The 8,222-nt window shown below is 43.4% G+C and overlaps 1 protein-coding gene across 1 annotated transcript in view; it reads right to left on the minus strand.

Annotated features, from left to right (window-relative positions):
• MRAS (muscle RAS oncogene homolog) overlaps positions 1–4,785 on the minus strand; it is a 62,534-nt gene extending 57,749 nt beyond the window's left edge. The window contains exon 1 of the mRNA XM_050917186.1: positions 4,446–4,785. The gene's annotated coding sequence lies outside the window, so the exon portion shown is untranslated. The remainder of the gene's footprint in view (positions 1–4,445) is intronic.
• Between the last annotated feature and the right edge of the window lie 3,437 nt (positions 4,786–8,222).

Raw genomic sequence — 8,222 nt, forward strand, 5'->3', positions numbered from 1 at the left:
AGTGCCATCACCCCTAAGCTGAGCAGCGTACGTTCCTCCCATGTGCCGATTTCATGCCAGTTCTGTTTTCAGTTAGTTTGAATTCTCCAAATCCCGTGATCTATATTTCATTAACTTTTCAGTGCCTTAGACACTGAGAACAACAACTTGGATTTTTAAAAGGCCACTTTCAAGGTAGGTTTCCATAAGTTTTAAGATCATTTCTCTTTCTCGGCCTTGTTTATAATAACTTCCTGGAGACTTGAAAATGAATTCCTTATCAGAGTCTCTTTCCCACTCCCCCCTATACACTTTGTCATTACAGAGCGGCTTCTGAAGATACTCGTCTCATGTCATTGTTGTTATGGCCTCACTAATATTATTTGTATTACAGTTGTGTCAAGAGGCCCCACTGTACTAGGGGTTGCATGTAGACATAGGAAAAGATAATTCCTTCCTCCCTGCAATCGAAATAGACAAGACAGAGAAAGATGTACCATGCAAGCAGAAGCTGGGGAAATAAGACACAGAGAAATCAAATGAGTTAGCCAAGGTCACAGTGAAAGTCTGTGGCAGAGGAAGGAAGTGTGCCCAAGGCTCCTGAGTCATAATCCAGAGCTTTAATCACAAAAACACAACTTTCCTCCTGAGAGCCACCGTTCTTTCTTCAGGATGGCAGAATTCTTGGGTGCAAGAAAGCAGGCTAGATTGGAGAGAAGGTCCAACTGTTGGAGAGTTTCTCCTCGTTTCCCAATGGCTGGAACCAGTGGAGCGAACCTCACACAAGTGGGCTAGACCAATTAGATAAAATCCACAGAACATCAGATCCTGAGGAAAGATGGGCCGTTTTAAGAGGACGGCTGGGTCTGTGGTTAAAGCACTGAATTATGACTCAGGAGACTTGGTTTCACTTCCTGCCTTATTTAGCATGAAATTCATCCCTATGCACTGAGCTAGTGCAAAGGCACTATTTTGAGAGTTTAGGCGATGCCTAAGGCCTTGTGTGACCCCCACTATAGGGAGGTAGGAAAATAAAAGAAAGAAGAAAAGAAAAGGACATAGCAAACACCACAGGTTCCCTCACCACCCCTCACAAAGACCTCCAAATGGACTGTGCAAACAGAATTATCAGCAGAGCAGCGTGTAAGCCCTGCTAGGCATGACAGGGACTCCTCAGATCACCCCAGAATACTCTGTGGTTTGAAATAGCTGTGAAAGCTATCCCCGGTGTATAAAACCCAACTCTGTATTTTGTGCCAGAAAGTGCAAGGGAATCTAGGGCAAGATGCCAGTTATGATGATTCATTACACTCATTTGCACTACATTCATTTGGATTTACATCAATTGCTTCAGTGCCAGTTCCAGCACTAGGTGCAGGTATGAGGCAGCAGTCCTGCCAGTTTGGAAGAGTAAAACATCTTCTCCTTCAGGTTTTATTTTAAAAACCGTTCATCTCTCTCCCCTCCCTCCACCCCCAAAACGTCAATTATCTTTTTCAGTGCCAAGAGGAAAAAATTTCTTTTGGTTGCACTGCCAGTTTTTCTCCCTGCTTTTGCTAGGTTCAGTCCCTGTTTAAAAACAAAACAAAAACACCCTGTGAAAAAGGAAAGCTTTGTTTTTTTATTACTTTTGTCAAAATCTTGAGCTTGTGAAAATCCCCACCAAAAGCTCCAATAAATATAAGCTGCCTTTCATATCATTCCAGAAAAATGGGCACTGTTGACTTCAGTGCAGTCACGCCCGAGATGAATTTAGCCCATTTTGCATAGTCAGGCTACACATGGTATTTTGTAGGATGCATTGGAGTGAAGGAAGAAGAAATTCAAATAATTAAGGGAAGAGTTATGAATAATAGCTGGTGCTGAACAGGTGTGTGTGTGTCTGTCTCTGTTTCTCTCTCTCTCATTTTTGCACCATTATTTAGATGGACGTTGTCAGCTTTAGGTTTTGGGAACCAAGTAATGGAGAAGGGCTCTCAACAAAAAGCTGGATTCCTAGTAAACAGCATGGGCTTGATTTTTTTTGAAAATTATATTTTTTTAAATTTTCTCTGCAAAGGGTCTTTTAATCCAAAGAGTCTTTCTATCAAGGAACAAATTGATTGAGGCCTGCTTTTGCAATGGTGTCTCCTGTGCAAAATGGGCTTCAGGTTCGAGGCAACACAGAGGGGGAGCGTGCTTCCAAATACACATAAAAAAAAATAAAACAGCGAAAACTGATTATTGCAATCCCAGGCCCCAACCCTGCAATCAGATTGGTGTGGATAGCTCCTTGCTCCTATGCAGGGTCCCATTGACTTCAGCCACGCACTCTGCAAATACAAACATTTAGATCTGACCGCAAGAATGTTGCATTAGTTGTTACTCATAGCTATTGTATCAACAATATTTTCCAGATCAGACAAATATGATTTTCTTGTTGATGGTGCCCCTTAAAAGTTGCAATAAGCCTGGTATTAAAACTGTAACCTTAAATGAGACCCAGTATAGTAATGGCCAAGATACTTAATATTAGGTAACCAAAGTTGAAGATTTTGGCCAACTGACTTTACACAGAGTAATGCTCCAGGATTAATGTTATTTATTTGCATTGCGGTAGTTCCTTGAGGACTCAGCCAGGGTCTCATTGTGCTACAGACTGTATACACAAAAGCTTACAGTCTAAAGTTTACATCTTTCACACTGGAACTGTTAGAAATGTATATATAAAATCATTAGAGTAACACTGACTGTTAATAAATCAGACTTATTCTGCTGCACGGCATGACCTGGTGATTAGAGCACAGGATGGGGAGTCCATCATCCTGTGTTCTAATTCCAGCACTGATCTTTCCTGCCTCATCTTGAGATGTTGAGGCATCTTCTCTGTGCCTCAGTTTCTCAGTCTGTAAAATGGGGATTTACTACTTTTGCGAAGTAGAGCTCTTGGTGGATAGTAGTACAAAGTATCCTTACTAATTCACAACACCAGTGGTCACAGATACAAGCTGAAGTAGTTGGGGAGTTTTCGCCACAAGTTTCTAGAACTTTGTCCCATGGCAAATAAGAGGTAAAGCCAATTAGTTGTCTTATTAAATATATTTCACATTGTCTTTGGTAACAAAAGGTTTCCATTACCTCTAATACAGAAGCTTCTGTATCTACAGATCCCAGTTAGTCTGGCAAACTACTCTGGGCTCTAGAACAAAGATACAAAATGAAAGGCTCCACTTTCCAGGCAGCTTTCAAATATATGCTATAGTCCAAAACCAGCTTAATACCAGCCAACGAAGTGGGGAATTTCAGAGATCTAGACATCTACATTCCATTAAAGTTAATGATACATAGGCATCCAAACCTCCTAGGCAGCTTTGAAAAAACGTAAGCCTGAACTTACTGGTTCACTCTTGTGTGAGAGACACTTAATAAAAGAAGGTATTTAATTTACAGATTATCACTAAGAATCTCCTCCGCCCCTCTGTACTTGGGCACTATCTTTGAATTTTCATTACAGATAATCAGACCCACTAGGCACACACTTCCCCCCTCCTCCCTTTTTAAAAAGGTGATCATGTCAACGGAAAACAAAGTAGCAAATGTTCAGTGGTGTTGGAACAATTTTTATAGTTGGGGTGTTGAGAGCCACTGAACTAAACTGTAAACCCTGTATATGATGGAAACCATGTCAAGCCAGGGGGTGCTGCCACACCCCAGCAGCCCTAGTTCCAGCACCCCTGAAATATTTTTGAGAAGGTGACCCTTGAAGTTGTTGCCTCCAAAACCCCTATTGTGGAGAAGTCATTTCTTTCTGACACTGACTGTAGAAAAAGAGAAAGTGACATGGCCCAGGAATCTCTCTCCACGAAGGAGTCTATGAAACGTGGCTCACATCAAATCAAGGAAAAAGTGTCCATAGTGACCATATCTTGCTGGGAGTAAGAGAAAATAACGGAGAGTGCCATACGCTACAGCAAAGTTTTAGCTGGAAAGTATTGGGTGTTTTAGAAAGAAAAGCATCTTTAGACAGTTAAGAAACATTCCATGTATTGTCTCCCAACAGAGCTGTAATGCTTCACTGTCCTATCAAACCTTAGCTCACTTCTCTTTTTAAAAAGAAAGTGTTTTAACCCCCATCCCCCCCACCCCCCCAGAACTGCAAGGGGAACTTCGACTTTTTTTTTTTTTTTGCTTCTACACAGCAAGTTTGTTTATGACACGTTTCAAACACAACCACACACACCTCTTCAGACTCAATACAGGAGTGGATCACAACAGATCTGTCCATTTCACATAGTCCTACATGGAGAAGTATTCAAAGAAAGCTACACACGCCAGCCCCCCTGCCTTCCAACGGGAGGTAAAGGAGCAAAAGCAACTGTCAGTTCAGTCTGCACAAGCCCAGCTGACAACCCAAGCCTTCTATAATAATGAAAGTGCTTAACAGGATTCAAGTACAACACTCAATGATCACAGTTCATTACACTCACCAAGCAGACCCAAGTCTTGTCCTGTCCCAAAGAAAGTGCCCTGTCTGGATCCAGCTGCTCCTTTCTAGCCTACAGTAGCCCCATGCCTTTGGAGACCCAGCAGTGCCTGAGAAGTGAGGCTCATTAGACCCCCACCACCATCCCTTTCAGTCTAATTGCCCCAGCTGCTCTTAAAGCTGCAGCAGTCTCTCTGCAGGCAGATTTACACTCCAACCATTCTTTATATTGCAATATCTGCGGCTAAAAATAGAACGGCTCTAAAGGGGGAGGCTGGGTGGGTTAGTTTCTAATTAGGTGGGCAAAATATCAGCTGTTTGGGGTCTTTTGGAAAGCGGCAGGGTGCTTCAGAGCCGCCAGCCCATCCCCACTGGGGCCAGTCTAGTCGCGAGGGGCAAAGTTGCTCTTTAAATCTGGATCAGAAAAAGCAATGGACCCTCCCTTTGACAAATGGACTAGTCCGCCTAGTGTACTCCAGTGAGTTGGCTTTAAGGTGGACTGAGGGTTGGGAAATTTGGCAGTGGGACCTTAAGGCGTTTCTGGAGTGTGAGACCATTTCATTAGTCATCCAGACAGAGCTATTTACACACGGGCTTGTTCACTGGTTTTGTCACATAAATGAAGCGAATGGATTTTGTTAGCCCTAAGAATTTTCTACCTCCTCCAGCACAAAAGAAATGATTATTTGTTGAGCACAGTCTGAAACACCACTCTAAATTCACAGCAGGTGCTCTGCATTTCCAGGATTGAGCAGTGGCTGGTTCATCAGAACAAGATCTTGTGGAGTTAAGAATTGTTTTAAACTTACCAAGTTGATCACAGATACTGACGTTTTATTTAATATAGCAGGCCCCCTCCTGACAGGAGTGGCAGGGATATTAACCTTTTGGTAACCCTGACCTACCTATTTGTCTAGGGCTGAGAAATCAAATCAGCCGGTTGTGTCACATCCTCATTATACCTATACCCATAGTGCTGAATGCTGCCAACCTCAGCCAACTACTGTGTTCCCACGACGTGGAGATCCGGGTCCTGTAAACCCCATCACACCCGAGTAGTCCTTTTCACTTGCCTGGTCCTATTAAAGATGCTGAGATTTGTTGCATCAGTGAAGCTGAGTTGTGTGAATAAGTATCAGAGGGTGGCCGTGTTAGTCTGGATCTGTAAAAAGCAACAAAGAGCCCCCTGACACCTTAAAGACTAACAGATGTATTGGAGCATAAGCTTTCGTGGGTGATGAAGTGGGTATTCACCCACAAAAGCTTATGCTCCAATACATCTGTTAGTCTTTAAGGTGCCACAAGACTCTTTGTTGCTTTTGTGTGAATAAGGGTTTGTAGGATCAGGCTCTGACCTTGGGCCACAATTCAGCAAGATACTTAATCCTGCACCTAACTTTACATAGCTGAGTAGTGTCCTTGAGATTAGATACTTAAGTATCTTGCTGAGTCAGGGCCTGTCACTGAATTCAAGGGTTTGGTCTATGCCCAGCCTTTAACCAGTCTCCTGAGAGTGACACCTTTAATATGACATGCCCCAAGGACCCACAATTCCACAAGGACAGGCTCATGGCCTCCAAGACTCTGAGACTGGACCTTTGGCACCGGCAAACCCTGTTTCTCTCCATGGCTCCTTGTTGCAAATCCAGCCAAGTCAGACTCCTGCAGGAGGCTGTTACTGTAGCCTTCAGGTGGCAGTGCTCTCTATACTGGCAGTGACACAGGCAGCCTTTTCCAAACAAGGTAGCCATTTATTAATCACCTGGCAGGCAGAATCGGGAAGTCCTTAGGTCAGCAAAGTGAGGCTGAAGTCAAACCACCATCCACCTAAATCCAGGCATCCAGATACCTGTTTGGGCCCCTAAAATGGTCTGATGGTCAGAGTTGCTGACTACTCACCACTCTCATTAACCTCAGACATCTCTTTTCTTTGAAATCCAGGCCACCCCCATAAGGATTTAAGAGCCTACCGTTAGGCCACCTAAGTATGAAAGTGTCGGCTTAATTTGTCAAAGTCAAGAGGAGAACTCACATTTCCTGACTCCTGGGCTTTAGCAGTGATTGTTCCAATCAGACAGATGCCTCTCTTCATTCACATCACCCACATAAAATAAAAAAATGTAAAACAGATAAAATGAGAAGTGACAATCCAGCTTTCATCTAGCTGCTGTCTGGGGCAGCAGCAGCAGACTGTTCCAATCCTGGGACGTATTAGCTAAACAATGGGAAGTAAATTTCTCCCAGGATTGAGACCTTACATAATGTGATGCCTATTGCAGTGCACTTCAGCAGGTTCAGAATCAGACTGTCACACTCAAATAAAGCTGAAGATGTTCTATTCAACGGAACCTACAAAGGACACTTTGCCAGTGAAGAGATCCCCACTGCTGGTCTTCTCAATAACACTGAATAGAGCTAGTCACAACTTGGAGGAAACTTTCTTTAAAAAAAATAAATTCAAAAATTGGCAATTTTTGGATTAAATTTTCACGAAATGTTTTCTTTTTCCCAGCCTGCTCGAACACTGGATTTTGGTTTCCTGGCAGAATTTGACTTTGGATAAAAGTGGCTATAAACCCTCTGAACTGTCTAGGGGGCAGGGTGAGGGGCCAGTAGATTTGTTTACCAATGGCGTACACTGTTTGGACAGCATATTATTCTGCAGTTAGGACCATAACTATCTGTGGCCACATATCTACACCAGCGACACCATCACAGGACCTAACCAGATCAGCCACACCATCACCGGTTCATTCACCTGCATGTCCACCAATGTAATATACGCCATCATATGCCAGCAATGCCCCTCTGCTATGTACATCGGCCAAACTGGACAGTCGCTACGGAAAAGGATAAACGGACACAAATCAGATATTAGGAACAGCAATATACAAAAACCTATAGGAGAACACTTCAACCTCCCTGGCCACACTATAGCAGACCTTAAGGTGGCCATCCTGCAGCAAAAAAACTTCAGGACCAGACTTCAAAAGGAAACTGCTGAGCTTCAGTTCATCTGCAAATTTGACACCATCAGCTCAGGATTAAACAAAGACTGTGAATGGCTTGCCAACTACAAAACCAGTTTCTTCTCCCTTGGTTTTCACACCTCAACTGCTAGAACAGGGCCTCATCCTCCCTGATTGAACTAACCTCATTATCTCTAGCTTGCCTGCATATATATACCTGCCCCTGGAAATTTCCACTACATGCATCTGATGAAGTGGGTATTCACCCACGAAAGCTCATGCTCCGAAACGTCTGTTAGTCTATAAGGTGCCACGGGATTCTTTGCTGCTTTTACAGATCCAGACTAACACAGCTACCCCTCTGATATCTGTGGCCAAATATAGATGCCGTCAGCACAGTCACCAGCAAGCTGCGTATCTGTAGTATCAGTAAATTGCTTGAAGTGTGAGCAGATGCCTCAGGGTGGTTGGAAATGGCTCCCAGAATGCTCAACGGCTTGGTCAGCAGTTCACACCTAGCCTAGACTGAGAGTGACCTAAAGTCACATTTAGGCAGTGGTCTGTGTGAGTTGGTGGTCAAAGTCTAGTTCCTATGGAACTGGTGTCTGCATAACTGCTGGCAATCACAAGCAACCCTACACTCACAAAGTGCTGAGCATTTCATAATGAAAACAGAATTCAAGTACTGAAGGATTGCATGAATCACAGTTAAAAGAAAATCACTTTAAAACAACAAGTGAGCAAATCCTGACATCCTCACTCCTATGCAAACCTCCGTTTAACCTCATTGATTAATCAAGCACGAGTGCCAT

Source organism: Gopherus flavomarginatus, chromosome 10 (assembly GCF_025201925.1).
Source record: "Gopherus flavomarginatus isolate rGopFla2 chromosome 10, rGopFla2.mat.asm, whole genome shotgun sequence".
Lineage (NCBI taxonomy): Eukaryota > Metazoa > Chordata > Testudines > Testudinidae > Gopherus > Gopherus flavomarginatus.